Source organism: Phyllobates terribilis, unplaced genomic scaffold, assembly GCF_046119375.1.
Source record: "Phyllobates terribilis strain yellow unplaced genomic scaffold, ASM4611937v1 Scaffold_11__3_contigs__length_659146591, whole genome shotgun sequence".
Classification (NCBI taxonomy): domain Eukaryota; kingdom Metazoa; phylum Chordata; class Amphibia; order Anura; family Dendrobatidae; genus Phyllobates; species Phyllobates terribilis.
In genome coordinates this window covers 133,096,680-133,114,253 of record NW_027362771.1, presented here as the reverse complement: position 1 = coordinate 133,114,253, position 17,574 = coordinate 133,096,680, and the positions used below count along the sequence as shown (strand labels likewise).

At 42.0% G+C, this 17,574-nt stretch overlaps 1 protein-coding gene across 1 annotated transcript in view; it reads right to left on the bottom strand.

Annotated features, from left to right (window-relative positions):
* TMTC2 (transmembrane O-mannosyltransferase targeting cadherins 2) overlaps nucleotides 1-17,574 on the bottom strand; it is a 370,418-nt gene that overhangs the window by 237,074 nt on the left and 115,770 nt on the right. The gene's annotated exons all lie outside the window — the stretch shown is intronic.

Sequence of the window (17,574 nt, the reverse complement as noted above, 5' to 3'; positions counted from 1 at the left end):
TCAATTCTCCTCCTCCATAACCACCTTCTCCACCATTATGGAAGATCAACTTTCCTTTTTACTCTCCAAATCACACCTCTCCACCTGTGAACTTGACCCAATCCCGTCCCACCTCATCCCAAACCTTACCACTATCTTCATCCCAACCCTAGCCCACCTTTTCAACCGGTCACTAACAACTGGCGTCTTCCCCTCATGCTTCAAACATGCATCGATCGCACACATCCTCAAAAAGCCCTCCCTTGACCCATCCTCTCTGACTAGCTAATCGCCCCATATCACTTCTCCCCTATGCCTCAAAAATATTGGAACAACACATCCATTCTGAACTGTCCTCCCACCTCTCCTCCTGCTCCCTCTTTGACCGCCTACAATCTGGTTTCCGACCGCACCATTCTACATAAACTGCTCTGACTAAAGTCACCAACGACCTACTAACCGCCAAATCCAAGCGACACTACTCTGTCATGCTCCTGCTGGTCCTGTCATCTGCTTTTAACACAGTGGACCATTGTCTCTTACTCCAGACTCTCATCTCTCGGCATCACAGACTTGGCCCTATTCTGGATCTCCTAATACGTAACAGACTGGACATTCAGTGTCTCCCACTCACACACCACCTCCTCATCTCACCCCCTATCTGTCAGTGTCCCCCAAGGTTCAGTTCTAGGACCTCTACTCTTCTTCATGTACACCTTAGGCCTGGGACAGCTCATAGAGTCTCATGGCTTTCATTATCACCTATATGCAGACGACACACAGATCTACTTCTCTGGACTCAATATCTCTTCCCTACTAACCAAAATCCCACAATGTATGTCCGCTATTTCATCTTTCTTCTCTGCTAGATTTCTAAAACTGAACATGGATAAAACAGAATTCATCATCTTTCCGCCATCTCATTCAACCCTGCCAACTGACCTATCTATCAACGTCAACGGTTGTCCACTCTCTCCAGTCCCTCAAGCTCGCTGCCTTGGGGTAACCCTGGACTCTGAACTCTCCTTGAAACCACATATCCAAGCCCTTTCCACTTCTTGCCGACTCCAACTTAAAAATATCTCCCGGATCCGCACATTCCTCAACCACAAATCTGCAAAAACACTAGTGCACACCCTCACCATCTCCCGCCTCGACTACTGCAACCTCCTGCTCTGTGGCCTCCCTTCCAACACTCTTGCACCCCTCCAATCTATCCTAAACTCTGCTGTCCGACTAATCCACCTGTCCCCCCCGCTATTCCACGGCCTCTCCTCTCTGTCAATCTCTTCACTGGCTCCCCATTGCTCAGAGACTCCAGTTCAAAACCCTAACCATGGCATACAAAGCCATTCAAAACCTGTCTCCTCCATATATCTCTGACCTAGTCTCCCGGTACATACCAGCGCGCAACCTCCGATCCTCACAAGATCTCCTTCTCTACTCCCCTCATATCTCCTACTCCCACAATCGCATACAAGATTTCTCCCGTGCATCCCCCCTACTCTGGAACTCTCTACCCCAACATATCAGACTCTCGCCGACCGTGGACACCTTCAAAAGGAACCTGAAGACCTATCTCTTCCAATAAGCCTACAACCTGCATTAACCATCGTTCCACCATACCGCTCCACGACCAGCCCTACCCTCACCTACTGTATCCTCACCCATCCCTTGTAAATTGTGAGCTCTCGCGGGCAGGGTCCACACTCCTCCTGTACCAGTCGTCATGTTTTGTTCAATATTATTGTAATTGTTTTCGCTATGTATACCCCTTTTCACATGTAAAGCACCATGGAATAAATGGCGCTATAATAATAAATAATAATAATAATAATAGATGGTACTTTCCAATGTACCATTAGACTTTTTGATTGGAAGGGTCATGGGGGGGGGGGGACAATAAAACCTTATTTAAAAGAGGGATTGGTGGGACAAGAGCTGACTCCATGTTTTTCCTATAAAATATGGTGTACACATATAAAGTATGGTGCACAAGATTTTTAATACATTGATGTTTTATTTGATACAGTACAGTACTACATAGAGGAAGATTGGCAGCACCGTAAAAGCCCATACAGCAAACATTATCAGCAACCTGCATCCCAACATGGATGACTTTAGGAAGAAACTTACACACAAACCTGACACGTCATACAATAGACCCTAGAGCAGGGGTGGGGCAAGTAACATGCCTAAGGTGCCACATAGCCTAATGGGCACCTCAGTAGTGGCAATGTTACTTCTGCAGTCGGTTGATGCAGGAGAAGGTGAGTAACTGCTTAAATTTTTCGTTCATGCAGCACAATTCATTGGACAGAAAAAATGTATTTGGGGAAAACCCTTTTAAATGGGTCTTCCACTACTAGAACAATCCTTTTTAAATGTTTTCAGACTGCTGTATAGGTGTTTTACAGTTATAGGTTTCTGGCTTTTAATGTCTAATGTTCTGCGCTGTTAAAATAATAAAATCACATGGTACCCTACCGAGTTCAGCACTGCCTCTCTGCTGCAGCTCCTTGCTGTGGCAGTGATGTCACAACTACAGCGCACATCACCTCTGCAGCCAATTACTGAGCTCGGCAGCTCATGCGGTCTACATCAGTAGTGATTGGCAGCAGTGGTGATGTGAGATGTAGTCATGACGTCACCACGGCAGCCAGTAAAGAGACTATAGCGGTGGCAGAGAGGGAGCACTGGAACCAGAGAGGATGAGTAACATGAGATTTTATGTGAACCCATTTTATGCTGGCCATTACAAGAAATCATAATAAAAAAATATGAAAAAATAATGAAAAAAAAAGGGCTACTTGCATCTTGTGTTATTCAGCTCCTTCAAATGACATGTCCCATGCGACTCCCCTGACAAACAAGGTCACATGACGGCTACAGCAATCAGTGTCCTCTGTCATCGGTGGGGTACAAGGGCTTAAAGCAGCCAAACGGCACCAATGCAGGAGACATGTCTACCTAATTTTTCATATAATTTAAAGGTCTGGGGGCATTTAAGGCCAGGTTTACACAATTATGACTATGTAAAAAATATATATGTGCATTATTCAACTTATAGTAAAAGATATATGGATGTGATGCGTAAATCCATGCATTTGAAATAAGTCTCGTATTCATTCCACATGCATGGATCTTCATGTCACTTGTGAATGAGACCCAATTATCTTTTCACCAGGTATAAACTGTTATTTTGGAGCAGAATAAGCCTCATTCTAGTTCAGAACCATATGCTGGGCCGGGAGTAAAGATATTGGGAACACTCAGTATGTTAAAATACTCAGGCAGCGCTGTAGCACTGTGGGGACTTCACTATGTGCTGCTTAGATAGCACGTGCTGCAGTGTAGATGAGGCTCCTAGTCTGTAACTAGCACCAGAACGCAGAACCCACACACTGAGCAGAACCTCAGCAGTCAGGGGCGCACAGTGACGTACTCTGTGCACCTGTCCTGCATGCCTATCCATCTACACAGGACTGGTGCACACTGCTGTAGAAACCTAGCAAAGCCCCCCACAGCACATCCAGCACTATTCCCCCCGCCACTTCAGCAGGGCACAGCTGCAACGTTCGAATTTCATTTCTTTAGTGGACCTGTCTGCAGGTTGTACAGAGACAACCAAAAAGCTGGGTGTGGCCCACGGGGCACACTTTGCCCACATACTGTATGCTGTAGAAGGACAATATGCACAAACCTATAGTAGTTAACCATACGCCATCTGCTATCTGCTCAAAATGGTCCCTCTACAGCAGTGGTCCCCAACCTTTTTTGCACCAGGGACCGGCTTGAAGCAAGATCATTTTTCCATGGCCCAGCAAGGAGGGGGTGGGGAGGACGGGGCTTTGGTCATATGGGGGCGGGGTAATGGAGGGATTTGGAGTTTAGTGCATACTTATCATATAGTGTAGACCAGGTCCCCGCCAGGAGCTATGCCAGGAGCCCCACATAATGTGCTGTGCCAGGAGCCGCATCACTGAGGCCCCATCACGCCCTGCAGCAGGACAAGGCAGCTGTCCTGACAGCTGCTGTTCAGCTGCATTTACTTCATCCTGCTTCAGGACCTGTGGTGACATCACAGTTATGTACCTTGATGTCATCACAGGTCCTCTACAGGTCTACCCTGCGGGAGTCTAGAACAGCGGGCAGCATCCACCCCATACAGTGTGCTCTGAGCCACCGCAGACCAGAGCACACTGTCAATGTTTAGTGATTGTCTGTGGCGGTGCCGCGGACCGGCTGAAAAACCCCAACGGCCCGGTCCTGGTCCCGGACCGGCGGTTGGGGACCTCTGCTCTACAGCATAAGCATGCTGCTGTTGTATACCCCAAAACATATGCTCTAATAACACAATTGGCCAGTGATGGTCATTCCAAGACTATAGGGCAGATTAATCAAGTTTTGCTGGTGTAGAAGGCGATAAGTACATTAAGAGTCGTTAGCCACTTGATGAATTTAGCATTTCTTCTAATTGACGTGTGACTCCAAGTGCTATTCCAGAAATGCTACAGAAACTAGTACAGCATTTCTGGAATGCAAAATACCAGCACATTTGATTAATCCGATGTGCAGATGTGGCCTTGCCCCTTCCCACCCCCTCCCAAGCTCTGCCCATTTCATCAGAGCCGATTCAAACTGGCGTGAAAACACCAAAAGTCACAACATTTTTGCATAACTCCCCGTTGTGCAATAATTATGCCACTTGTTAAAGCTTTTACGCCAGTTTTCTAGTGTAAAAGCTTTGATGAATATGCCCCAATGTCTTTACATAATTGCCAATAAGTGTGTGCTGCTTTCTTGAGATTTAGAGAAAAATAACCCATGAACCCTTGGAGAGGATGGAAAACTCTTGCTTCGGAAAAGAGAATGAACCCCTCAGTGGAGCTAGTCTACAACTTAAGGTAACACCTAAAAATTAATTTATGTATAAGGCAGAACTTCAAGAATTACTACATAAATCATAATAAGTCATAATATATATCTGGCATGTGAAAACACTAGGCCTACGGATTTAGTAAGTGACAGGATTGCCAATAAAATTAGCATTTTGTGACTGTGCAGTATGAGCCAAAAACATGACATTTAACATATTGCTTTAAGCAATATGAGGTCATTGTGAAAAGCACGACTGTCATATTACTTATACTTGGCCTGCTCTTATGTAAATCCAAATGATCAAATTACAGGTTGTCTGAATGCTATAATCTAAACTGAGACATCTGTGAACATGTGCCATCTACAGAGTCCATGGCTAATGAAGCTCAGGAAGCCAGAGCCATTGATTCAGGGACACATCATACAGACAGCACAATGGCTACATACAGGATATTTGCCGTAGATCCCTCACAAGACTTTTCAATGACTAGGAATTTTAGAAATAGATCTGTACTGAAAAGCAAAACTCTTTAAAAAATATACATGCTTTGCTTTAGGTATAGATATGTCATCGCAATATTTGACAAAGGGGGGTGAATGTGTGCGTTCAGGGTCTTTAAAGGGACTGTCTAGTTTTGGCTGAGACTTCTTGTTATTATGCTTTGAAGAGTACCATCATAATCTGCGGCACTTTACAGACATTATTATCACAATCTACATTCCCTATCAGTATGTCTTTGGGGTGTGGGAGGAAACCGGAGAATCTGGAGGAAACCCACAAAAACACGGGGAGAACACACAAACTCATCGCAGATGTTGTCCTTGGTGGGATGTGAACCCAGGACCCCAGGGCTTCAAAGCAACAGTGCTAAACCTGAGTCACCGTGCTACCCCAGCCACCATGTTGCCCCAGCCACCGTGCCACCCTAGCTACCGTACCGTGCAGCCCCAGTTGGGTATAGAGTACAGAATGTTGGGGCCTCTTAGTCTTGACAACGCTGTGGATTTTAGAAATGGGACTCTCACTTTTCATACTGTATTACTGTTTTAATTAAGAGGAGGTAAATCAAAAGGTTGGATGACCCTGTTAAATGTTACTGCACTTGGAGTAATGCTCTATTCTGACATCTGCTCCCCAATTCAGTTTGGCCGCTACACATTATGTCCAGTTGCAACCACCATCATTACAGTTAAAGAAACTTTCCTTCAGAGTTAAACATTTTCCACTGCAGATTTTACAAATTCGTACCAAATCCGCATCAAAAACTGCAACAATTTGATGCGGATTTGCTGCAGACGTCATTCGATACACTATAAAAGAGATTTGATCAATTTCCATTGCAGATCTTATTTCTGGAGAATATAGAAGAGATTTGGAAATCTCATCCAATTGATGGGTGCTGCAATACGCTGAAGATCTCACACCCACAAATCCAAGATAATCTCAACATTTTGCCAAAAAAGCCCTTGGATGAGTAAGACTAGCTGGATGTTTTCATCTGGAGGAAGGGTAATTCTAACTTTATAAAGATCTAACATTTATCATCATAAATCACAAAATTGTATAAAAAGACATTTCACAGATAGACACAAATGACAATTTTAAAATACTTGGAAGCATCCGAAGAACAGTTTTCCAGCACTAGTATCACATATGCAAAGATACATATGGAGCAAGTCACAGGAGAAGTATTCGTTCACTTCTGTCCTGCACTCACCAGTCATCCATGGCAGGTTTTCAAGTTCCTTGGCTAACGTAAGTACAAGACTAGCCAAGCCACAAGTAAAGTCATTGTAGAATTTTAAATGAAACGAGTGGGAAAAAGCATCCTATCCAGAAATGGCACTAAACGTTATTTTACGGGCTTGGCACTTCTATATTGATGAAGAATACAGGATTTTTTTATCCTGTCATATAGAGTCCGCAGTGAAAGCTATCATAACATACTTCCATCAAAGTTTTAATTCTCTTAATATATTGCAATCATCATATTATATGGCACTGTGTACTTACAATTGATCATTTTGCCCTTCTTCCCAGCTAATTCTTCTCTTTTCCATTAGGTCTATGGCTTCATATGATTAAAACACTTATTCTCAGAAAACTACTACTAATAATAATAAATAGAGATATTTGGATTGTGGGAAATTGACAGGTCTCCAAGGGAATCTATCACTAGGGTCACTTTAATATGGGAGTCACTGCAGATCTGGCTTTGATAACACCCAGTAAACAGCTGATCTTGCTGTTGGAAGCTGACAGCTATATATGTTATGTGTCAATGTGTCAGAGCCACGGTCTGGTTGCAGTTCTCCTGACCGGAACTACACAGCCCCATATAACAATACTGGCGACTGGTCCTTCAATCACGGACCGTAGGACACGCTATGTGAATGGGACTATATGGAGGTGATATGCACAGGGCTTATCCATAAATAGAATTTAGCCAATCCTGGATGGAAGGATGTCCAAAAGCACTGCTGCATAAAAAAAAGAGATTATCTATTTTTAAGAGGCTGCAATTGGGGAAAAAAGGAAAAGAAGCAGTACTTACCTTTACTAATTCCCCATATCTTCCCATCTAGTGATCCAAGGATTCCCCACTGGTTTCTGCCAGTCACTGGCTTAGACGGGTCACCTGCAGGTAGCGATTACCTAACATTTCATGTGTGTCGGGGATCGGATAAGGTAAGACCACAGGGGAGCCCATTAAGCAGTGGAACAGGAGTGTCGGGGATCGGATAAGGTAAGAATTGCTTCTTTTCCTTTTTATTCCCCTCAGATCAGTTTTTCTCTTTTTTTTAAATGGACATCCTCATTAAAGGAAACCTGTGCTATAGAACATGGTCTGATCTGCAGACGGTAAATTACAGAGCAAGAGGGGCTGAACAAATTAATATTTTGGATTGTGGGAAAAGATTCCGTATAGCTTGTAATTTATTCACCGAATTCTCTTATCATTTTGGGGTTAGGAGTCCAATGGGAGTTCATAATCCGTAATTAACAGCCATCTTTGAATAATCCAAGAATCCAAGGCAGTGGGTAGTATCCTTCAAAAAAAATGTTTTATTGGCACCAGTGTACACATAAAAAAAATGGGCATGCGACGTTTCGGCCACACAGGGCCTTTTTCAAGACAAAAACAAGGCCCAGTGTGGCCGCAACGTCGCATGTCTATTTTTTTGTGTGTACTCTGGTGCCAATAAATCTTTTTTGAAGGATACTACCCGGTGACTTGGATTCTTGGATTATTCACAGTTTTTACAACCAAGAGGAGGGTTGTACCAAGTCTGCACAGGACATGTAGTAGTGCACAGGATATACGTTTCTAAAATAAACAGCTATCTCTGTTGGCACACTTATACAAAAAACGCTGTCAATCACTGATTAAGACCACCTCACAAGTTATGCTGAATATTTCCTATAACCCTTTATAATAATTTTTTCAGCTCCTGCTCTATAACATGACCACAGATTGCACAGCATTTCTAAGCTAACAGGTTCCCTTTAAGGAATCAGACTCTGAGTATGTTGTGAGAATACAACAGAATGCAGTAAAGTAGATTAACCTTATCAATAGTTTTCCTACACTATGCAAATATGGAAAATAATAGCAATTATCATCAAGAGCCATGTAAAAATAGTGTGGCATAACATTTTTCCATTTCAAGTACTCCGATATCCTCTAGGACACTCATCAGTGAAATGAAATTGTCCCCTCCAAGTACCTACAGATTCTGTAGCACCATCACGCAGGCTTTCCTACTGCTGAACAACAATGGATGAAATTTAATTATAGAAATGAACAACGATGTTTCATTTTATAGTTTTAAAGATTGTCAACAGAGTTAATTAACACTACGGTAAACACACAAGACTACTGATTAGCGCATTCTATTAATTACTACATTAGCATATTTTACAATTAACAAAGTAGACCTAATAATTGGCAGTTAGCTGCAACGGGTAGGAGATTAGTTTGGAGGAACCGAGGAGATGATTGTTATTCTATCACAAGCCACGCTAATGTGTCCTAATCTCCACTGTTCTTTTCAGTAAAGTGGGAAAAGGAATTCATTAGGCTTTCCTTCTGACTGCCATTCTCCAGCAGATACATAGAACATACACACAGCTACCCACTCATTAGTTACTTACTTATCCACTTTATAGTGGACTCTATAATGCCGTTGGGGAAGAATACACTTAAGAATCCTGGAAAGAACAGACCCCAAAATGGGTCTTTGCCAGATATTTTTCATGTGAGGCATTTGCATCTTCATGATTCAGGAGCATCTGCCTCCAGCACATCTTATTAAGACCGGCGTGAACAACTGGCACATGACTTATTCCTTCCAAATAAGTAGTAATGTACAGTACTCGGCACGCCAAAATTAAGAATAAAAAATGCTTTTATTTATAAGGCAATCCACAAAATGTAACGTTTCGACTCTATAACATGGGTCAAAATGCTTACTTGAGCACTACATCTTAAGAATGCCATATATCCATTGATTTATTCCTCCCAAAGACCATACTAAGGACCAGGGGGCACTCATTACAGGTGGAAGAAATGCTAAATAGGAAAGGGTTCTTTACAGTAAGAGCAGTTGGACTGTGAAATGCTCGGCCACAAGAGATAGTGATGGCAGAAACTAACAACTTATAAAAAGGGCTGGATGATTTCCTCAGTACACATAATATTGTGGTTTACAGACAATTTAGTGACAAAAATGTATAATTAGTGGAGAAAAATTGAACTTGATGGATCTAAGTCTTTTTTCAACCTATGTAACTCCGGTCTTGATGAATCAGACCTATTCTGTCTGATGGCTTAGATTTTGCCCAATAACTAAATATTGTAAACTTAAACTATTCTTGTATTTTATCACCCTGACCCTCATATATAATAATGTCCAAGACATCCTCCTGTAACCTGCACAAAAGTAATACTCCAAATCTGGCCCCAATGCCCTGCCGTTCTCTCCATAAACATGCACTGGATTAACCAAAGAGTTTCTACACTGTAGCTCTATAGTTGTTGCAAAACTACAATACCCATAATGCCCTGACCGCTTCAGATTGTGAGGCAATGGTGAAGGACATCTGGCCTAAGGCCATGGATTCAGTACTATAGTAAGGCTATGTGCCCACGATGCAGAAGCAGAAAATTTCCGCAGCGTTTCTGCATGTCCTTGGCAGTAAAAACGCTTGCGGATTTTACACGAGTTTAAGCGTTTTTGCAGCGCTTTTAAATGCGGATTTGACTTGAGTTTTTCAAATGCATTGAGTAGTCAAATTCGCATGCGGAAACGCACAAATAATGGACATGTTGCGGATTTTTCGGCACTGAAAATCCGCTGTGGAAAATTCTGCAGCATGTGCACAGAACATGCGGATTTTCATTGGGGCCATGGGGCACGTATTACCAAGCGTTATTAAAGTATTTCCGCTGAGGAAATTCCGCATCAAAAACGCTTGAAAAACGTCTAGTGGGCACGCAGCCCAAGAGTAACCTCAACTGTCCTCCAGGTCCAGCTTCAATGAGATCATAAAATAATATTTGCACTAAAAATAAAGTAATACTTCTTTTCATTTTTGGCTAATACTTTCAGAACTTTATAAACCCGACCTCAAACTCTTAAATTACAAGACTGTCCAGAACAACTAAAGTCAAAGCAACTTGGATTGTCAATTTCATTTAGTAACAGAAAACCCAAACCTCTCGCCCAAGTTAGCATCCAAAAAATGTATTAGCATATGATTTACACCAACATTCATGAGCCTCCAAAGAATTAACACCTCCGATCCAGGGCTGGACGGTCATGACAAGCTTTCTGATGCTCCCATCATGTACACAGACTTTCCCTGGGGCGCAGCTTGTCTACACTGAACTACAAATAAATTAGTAAAACATGCCTTCGCTCACACAACGCCATCAATCCTCATCTGCTCCTTAGGGATTCTGTGACAAGTGCATGCCTCTGCATTTCTTTATGTTAAATTAGAACTTTTAGACAGCTGCACATTCCTTAATTATAAATCACTGGGTTCACCCTCACAGCCCGGAAATGGCAGCCATATTGTCCATCTCCTTTCTATTCCTCTGCAAAAAGTCATGCTTTTAAACCATTTGTTACAATGTGCCCCTAATAAAAACATGAAAAACTATCCCAGTTATTTTACAGAAAGTCAATTTACTTGAGTTATGAGGTTATCTGGAAGTCAAAGCATAGCACAATGTATGTTTAAAGGGTTGGCCAACAGACATGTCTACAAAACGGAGAAATAGAACAAATTGCCTTTCTACATTTACTGATAGCACTGGTATATCATGTGCACTATTTACAGTAAACTCCAACATAGAGGGTATCTGTCTCTTTAGGTCCAGACTCTGTGGACTTGAACCTTCTCCTTTCTTGTCCCAAGTGTGAACTTTCAGAAGTCTTTGCAGCCCAACATACTAGGAAGCGGTCTGCTGAGCACTCGTTCAGCCTACAGCTATTCCTTCTCATAGACATGCATAGTCAGCAGAGCGTGCAAGTGTTCTCAATAGGGAGTGAGGAATACTCTGCTGCTAGACACCTAAGGGTATGTGCACATGACATCTTTTTCAGGCAAATTCCACCTGGAACCTGTCTGCACTTAATAAATGTTTAAAACAATTAATATAAGAACTGCAATGCCGTGCACGTTCCGTCTTTTGTAACTTACAAAACATTCAAGTTATTTCTGGGACCATTGTGGGTTTTTCTTTCATTAAACGAGGGGTACCAACAATTTTGACCACGTGTGTAGATAGATAGAAAAATCTTTTCTCCTACTATACTGTCAAGGATTATCCATTTCATTCCTGGATAATAGCATGCTTACAAATCCTATATCTCAATCCATCCACTGAAGTTTACGTACCATTCGCTTGTCCAGACAAACCATGGCTACAGGAAAAAGCCGCAGTAGTTATTCTTATTCAAAACTACTAAACAGGTAACCAAACCATTGGAAGTGAGTGGCTATCATACCACTATCACCACCCCCATCACACATATGAGGGGGCACTCTTTGTAGGTGCCACACTCTTGTTTTTTTTACTAGTACAGTTGACCTGCAGGGAATGTAATAGTAAAATAAATATAGTATAGCATTCGATGAAGTATCCACCCATTTTATTTCTGTCTGAATCATAAAAAAAAAATGAAATCCAAAACATACGAAGATACAGTTGCATAAACTGCTATGAGTTACGATTCAATCAGACATTTGTGCAAATCGGTCTGAGATCAGATGGCAATGCACGGACTGGCCGCAGCTCTGCCGACCAGAGTGAGACAGCCTCAGAAATTAATGAAGCTGTCACGCTAGGATCGGGAGACCCATAGCCAATCCGTGCATTAGCAGTGTGATCTGGGACCGATGTGCATGGACATCTGAATGAGCCCTTACTGCAATACACCCCTTTGCTCTAGTTCAAACATGTCAAACTCTGGCCAGCGGGCCAAATCTAGCCTGCGACACCATATTGAGGACTATGTGGGGCCCATTATTCTGTATGGAGGACTATGTGGGGACCATTATTCTGTATGGAGGACTATGTGAGGCCCATTATTCTGTATGGAGGACTATGTGGGGCCCATTATTCTGTATGGAGGGCGATGTGGGGCCCATTGTACTGTATGGAGGGTGATGTGGGGCCCATTATACTGTATGGAGGGCGATGTGGGGTCCATTATACTGTATGGAGGGCGATGTGGGGCCTATTATACTGTATGAAGGGCGATATGGGGCCCATTAATCTGTATGGAGGACTATGCTAGACCATTATTCTGTATGGAGGACTATGTGGGGCCCATTATTCTGTATAGAGGACTATGTGGGGCCTATTAAACTGTATGGAGGACTATGAGGGGCCATTATTCTGTATGGGGGACTATGTGGGGCCCATTATACTGTATGGAGGGCGATGTGGGGCCCATTATACTGTATGGAGGGCGATGTGGTGCCCATTATACCATATGGAGGGCGATGTGGGGCCCATTATACTGTATGGAGGGCGATGTGGGGCCCATTATTCTGTATGGAGGACTATGAGGGGCCATTGTTCTGTATGGAGGACTATGTGGGGCTATTATGCTTATGAAACACTATGTGGGGCCCATTATACTGTATGGAGGGCAATGTGGGGCCCATTATACTGTATGGAGGGCGATGTGGGGCCCATTATACTGTATGGAGGACTATGTGGGGCCATTTTGCATGAAGGACTATGTGGGACCATTATACGGTATGGAGCACTATGTAGGGCCTATTATACAGTATACAGGACTGTGTGGGGCCTATTATACTATGGACTGTATGGGAATCACAGTTGGGGCATCATACTGTGTTGGGGTCACCATAGTTTGCAAGGAAAGTTGAGGGGGTGTTACAGTGGGATCTTCAAACCGTGCGTGTGGAGGTTACTGTAGAGGAATTTACTGTGGGGTATCATACTGTGTTTGGGGAGCACTTTTGTTGGCATCACACTTTATGGGGGCAATGAAAGGGCAATCTAGGTACTTCAATAGCAGGAAAATTACTTTGTAAAGGCTACAAAGTTGTGAGATATGCTCTTCTGTAACCCAGCCGAATATTAAGGGGTTTTTTTTGGAGAAGGAGGGGTTGGGGTCCAGTTAGAAATCATGGGGGCCCATAGCAGCAGTTCTAAGTAAACCCCTGCCCGTGAGGAAATACTCTTGTCATGTGGTCTGTCTCTTAAGATTTATTAATTAAAATGTACTTTGTTTGCGGGACAACCCCTTTAAGTTTGTTTCCATTTTGATAAGGAAAAACTTCCTCAATTGAACACACTTTTTTTTTTAATAAATAAGAAGGTTGGCCTGCGACTTTGTCCAAGTTTTTCATTCTGCCCTCTGTGTATTGGAGTTTGACATCCCTGCTCTCGTTAGTACTATTTAGTTAGAATAAGCCAAAATTATATAGTAAGAATTATAAACTGACCTATACATACAGTACTATATATACACACATATATATACACACACACACTTCGTTGTAGGATATGGCTTTTCGAGGGAGCTGACAGAAGTAATTAAACCAACTGAGCACACAATAACCATCTGGGTAAAGCAGAGCATTGGATAGAACAGGGCATGTCAACCCTTTACCACCTGATACTCGGAGACTGATGACACCAAGTCATTAATGCACAGCAGGAGCTGTCATTCCTCATCTATTTCTTCCCGCACTGTTCCAATAACATGCTTGTATTGTAGTTAAACACCATATTATTCACCTGTTTGTGCTTCTGATAAAACAAGAGAATATTGGTGTTTTTTAGAATTTTGTGGCCTCCTCCACACAAATGTATTCAAGGCAAAGAAAAAAATACTCATTCAACTCAAACTCCATGTATATCTCATCTTTCACAGTGGAAAATATTACACGTCCGATACACCAGCGAGATTAGTATGTCGAGAACATTGGATCCATATTTTGTCCCATGTCCTTCGCTGTGACTATTAAAATGAATCAATAAAGAAAACAAACACACTAAATGTTTAGCCAGATGTTAGCATTGTATTTTAGCTTTGGGCATGGTGAGGAAAACATTGGGAGTGATCCAAGATAACGGCGGGTAGGAAAGGGGGGATTACTACAAGATGCAGCCAGGAGAGATGAGAATCAAGGCCAGAAGAGAATTAAGGAGATAATTAACCCATTGAGCAAAACAAGGATTTGCAAGAAAATTCTAAAGCCTTACAAAACCCAATCAAAGGCGATTGCAATTGTCATCAGTAATAAGGAGGCAAACGGGGGATGAGGGACATTAAGCCTAAAATGAAAGCCGCTTTATACATACTTAACAAAAACTCTATAAGCAACAGTTATAAATATATGCAAATGTTGCAGAAGATTGTTTCGATAGGAGCATCTTTCATGTGGGAAACATTATTTCTCCGACCAGCAGATTTAAAGAGGCTATTGAGGAAGATAGCAGGGTGCAACTTAGTGCCATGGAGGACAGAGGTGGACAATACATTGCCATTTCATAGACATTATTCAAAGGAAAAACTTGAGAAGCTAGTTACAAAATTTTCATGTTCGAATATATAGATTTTAAAATATTGATGTAATAAAGAATGTATACAAACAATGCAAAATAAAGTCTAATATTCAACCTAGCCTTCTCTGAACTACAGATTTCCCTGTTATTCGGTAGGACCTTCCCCATAATCTTTTAAAGCTCACCACTATTCAACTTCAACTTCTAGTATCATAAAGTCAACCTCAGAATATAGCCTTGGGTAACGATCCAAATAGACACTGGTGGATTTAAAACTAGTTGTCATCTCTGTAAAGCTAGAGTAAAATTATTCCTGGCAACATTTATTAGGTACATGCGGGCGTACGCTGCCAATTTCAGGATCTGCCAACAACCTGATGGCTATGAAGACAGATGCGTATGATGCATATCTAGAAATAAACAACACAGTCAGAATGAATGTGCACACATCCATTAATGTTCTCCCCCAAAAGATGACCCGCACCGGACGAGTTGCCTACTTACCACCCTCTAATGAAATTACATGGATATGCAATCGGTTACAAACTAAACAGGAACTATTGTTAAAAAAGAGCAGCTATCTTGTGTGTATTGGACAATCTGACCATGATCCAATGTGCATAAAGCCTGGCAAACCTGGAGTGCTTAGATTAGGGTGAACAGAGAGCAGCGAAGATGGACCTCTTCAGTTCGGTTCTCATATCCTAGTGAGGTGCATTGCAGTGATTCAACTCTCTAATGTGTAAACTACACCCATGTTCACTATTAATATTATTAGCATACATTAAAAGAGTACAATTAGGAATTACAAAAAGTTAAAAGGGGTTTTCCAAGCATATTTTTTGATAAGTGATTTGAAAAGTGTAAAAATAACAAACAAAATGTCAGTCACCCATTGCTGCCGCCCGGTCTTTGACAGGCTGTTAATAAAAGGAACATGTCATGTCAAAAAACGCCTTTACCTTGGAGGTTAATAGAGTTCCAAATCTGTGCGGCCGCCCAACTGAAAGCCTAGCTACTGGGAGGATCTTTATTCCTCCTGGCAGTCTCTGGCTTTCAGTCGTGGCCTCAGACACCACTTAGCACATAGTGAGCAGTACGGACAACCAGCTCATCAGTGCAGACCGGCCGTCAGTCAGTGCTGAGGCATGTTTACAGCCACAGCTCACCGAGTATTGAGTGGTGACTGAAGCCGTGACAGCCGGGCCTTTAAGACTGAAAGCTGGAGGCTGGCGAGGAGGGATAAAGATCATGTCTTCCTGGTAGCAGAGTTTTCAGTGTGGTGGCCGGACAGCTTTAAAACGCTATTTATGTTTTTAATTTCTACAAGCCTTATCACTTCAAGAAAATATTCTTAGAAAACCCTGTCAAAGCACATTAAGGCTACCTGGACATAATTTGGTCAGTCTTTTTCGTGTCTAAAAAAAATGCATAAAGGAAAACATAAAAATAGAATTTTTATTTTTTGGGGGCATTTATTCAGTGTTTGTTTGTAACTTATATTAATTAGCGTGTTTAAGCTTCTGCATTTTTAGTGTTTTTTTTGCGCATTTAAAATTACAATGTACATACATTGATCAGTGTAGAATTACATGAATTGTAATGTCAAAAATGTATTAAAAAAATGGTACAAAAACACACAAAATATTAAGCCTTTTTCCTTACAAAAGGGATAAAAATAAATGGAGACTGTATGGGTTCACTCTCTCGAGTAGCCACTTTGAACAGTCACAGGGATTTTTTTTATATCCCACATGGAATAGTGTTTATTTCTACTGGCTGTGTAGTAGCAAAACAAAACCATATAAATAATATCCCTAGTCTTGTCCAAGCACTAACTGATCAATATAGACTGACAATTCATACACAGCTGAGCTAGCCCCAGCTGGGTCACACAAAACAGCCATCATATATAGCAACCAGTGATACTTGCAGTTCGATACACATGGCCTGTTCAGTCACTTCTCAGAGATTGTGGCTTGTCTTTCTGCAGCTTCAACACAATCCACTCTGCTCAGCTTCCCTAGGTGACTGGCTAAGGTAAACACATGGCCTGGTCCTATTCATAGCTATACAGGTGCACCTAATCAAGACCTGTAGGGCTAGGATTTAACAGCTAGTCTACCTGGCTTTCCTTACAAGTGAAAAAGATGCTACACAACAAACATGCTGAATTTGTAAAAACACAGGACAAGAGGGGGGAGGTGGGTGGGGTTGAGGAAACGCCATTGGAAAAACATACTGTGGCCTGGATTCATCAAGACCAGCAATTACCTCACCAGTCTTGATAAGAGGGCATGGTGGACTCAGAAGCTCCTGATTCATGATTCACCTCTGTGGTGTAGATTTCTGGCGTAGGGAATGCCACAGCTCGTCATGAATCAGATGATCTGTGTTGTCACACACCCCCACTGCGACCCTATCCCGCCCCAGCCTATGGGCCCAATTCATACTTCCATTTCAGCAAGTTTTTTGGCATGAATAGCTCACAATTAGTTACGATTTTGATTCTGAGACAAATTCATCAAACAATTTGCACATTTTTTTAAAGTTATCTTTTGTTTAGTGCTCCGATTTTTACACCTACGTAGTGTTTTCTATTTAAACTGCAACTTTTTTATAAAAAAAAAGTCGCTAAAATTGACGCAAATGT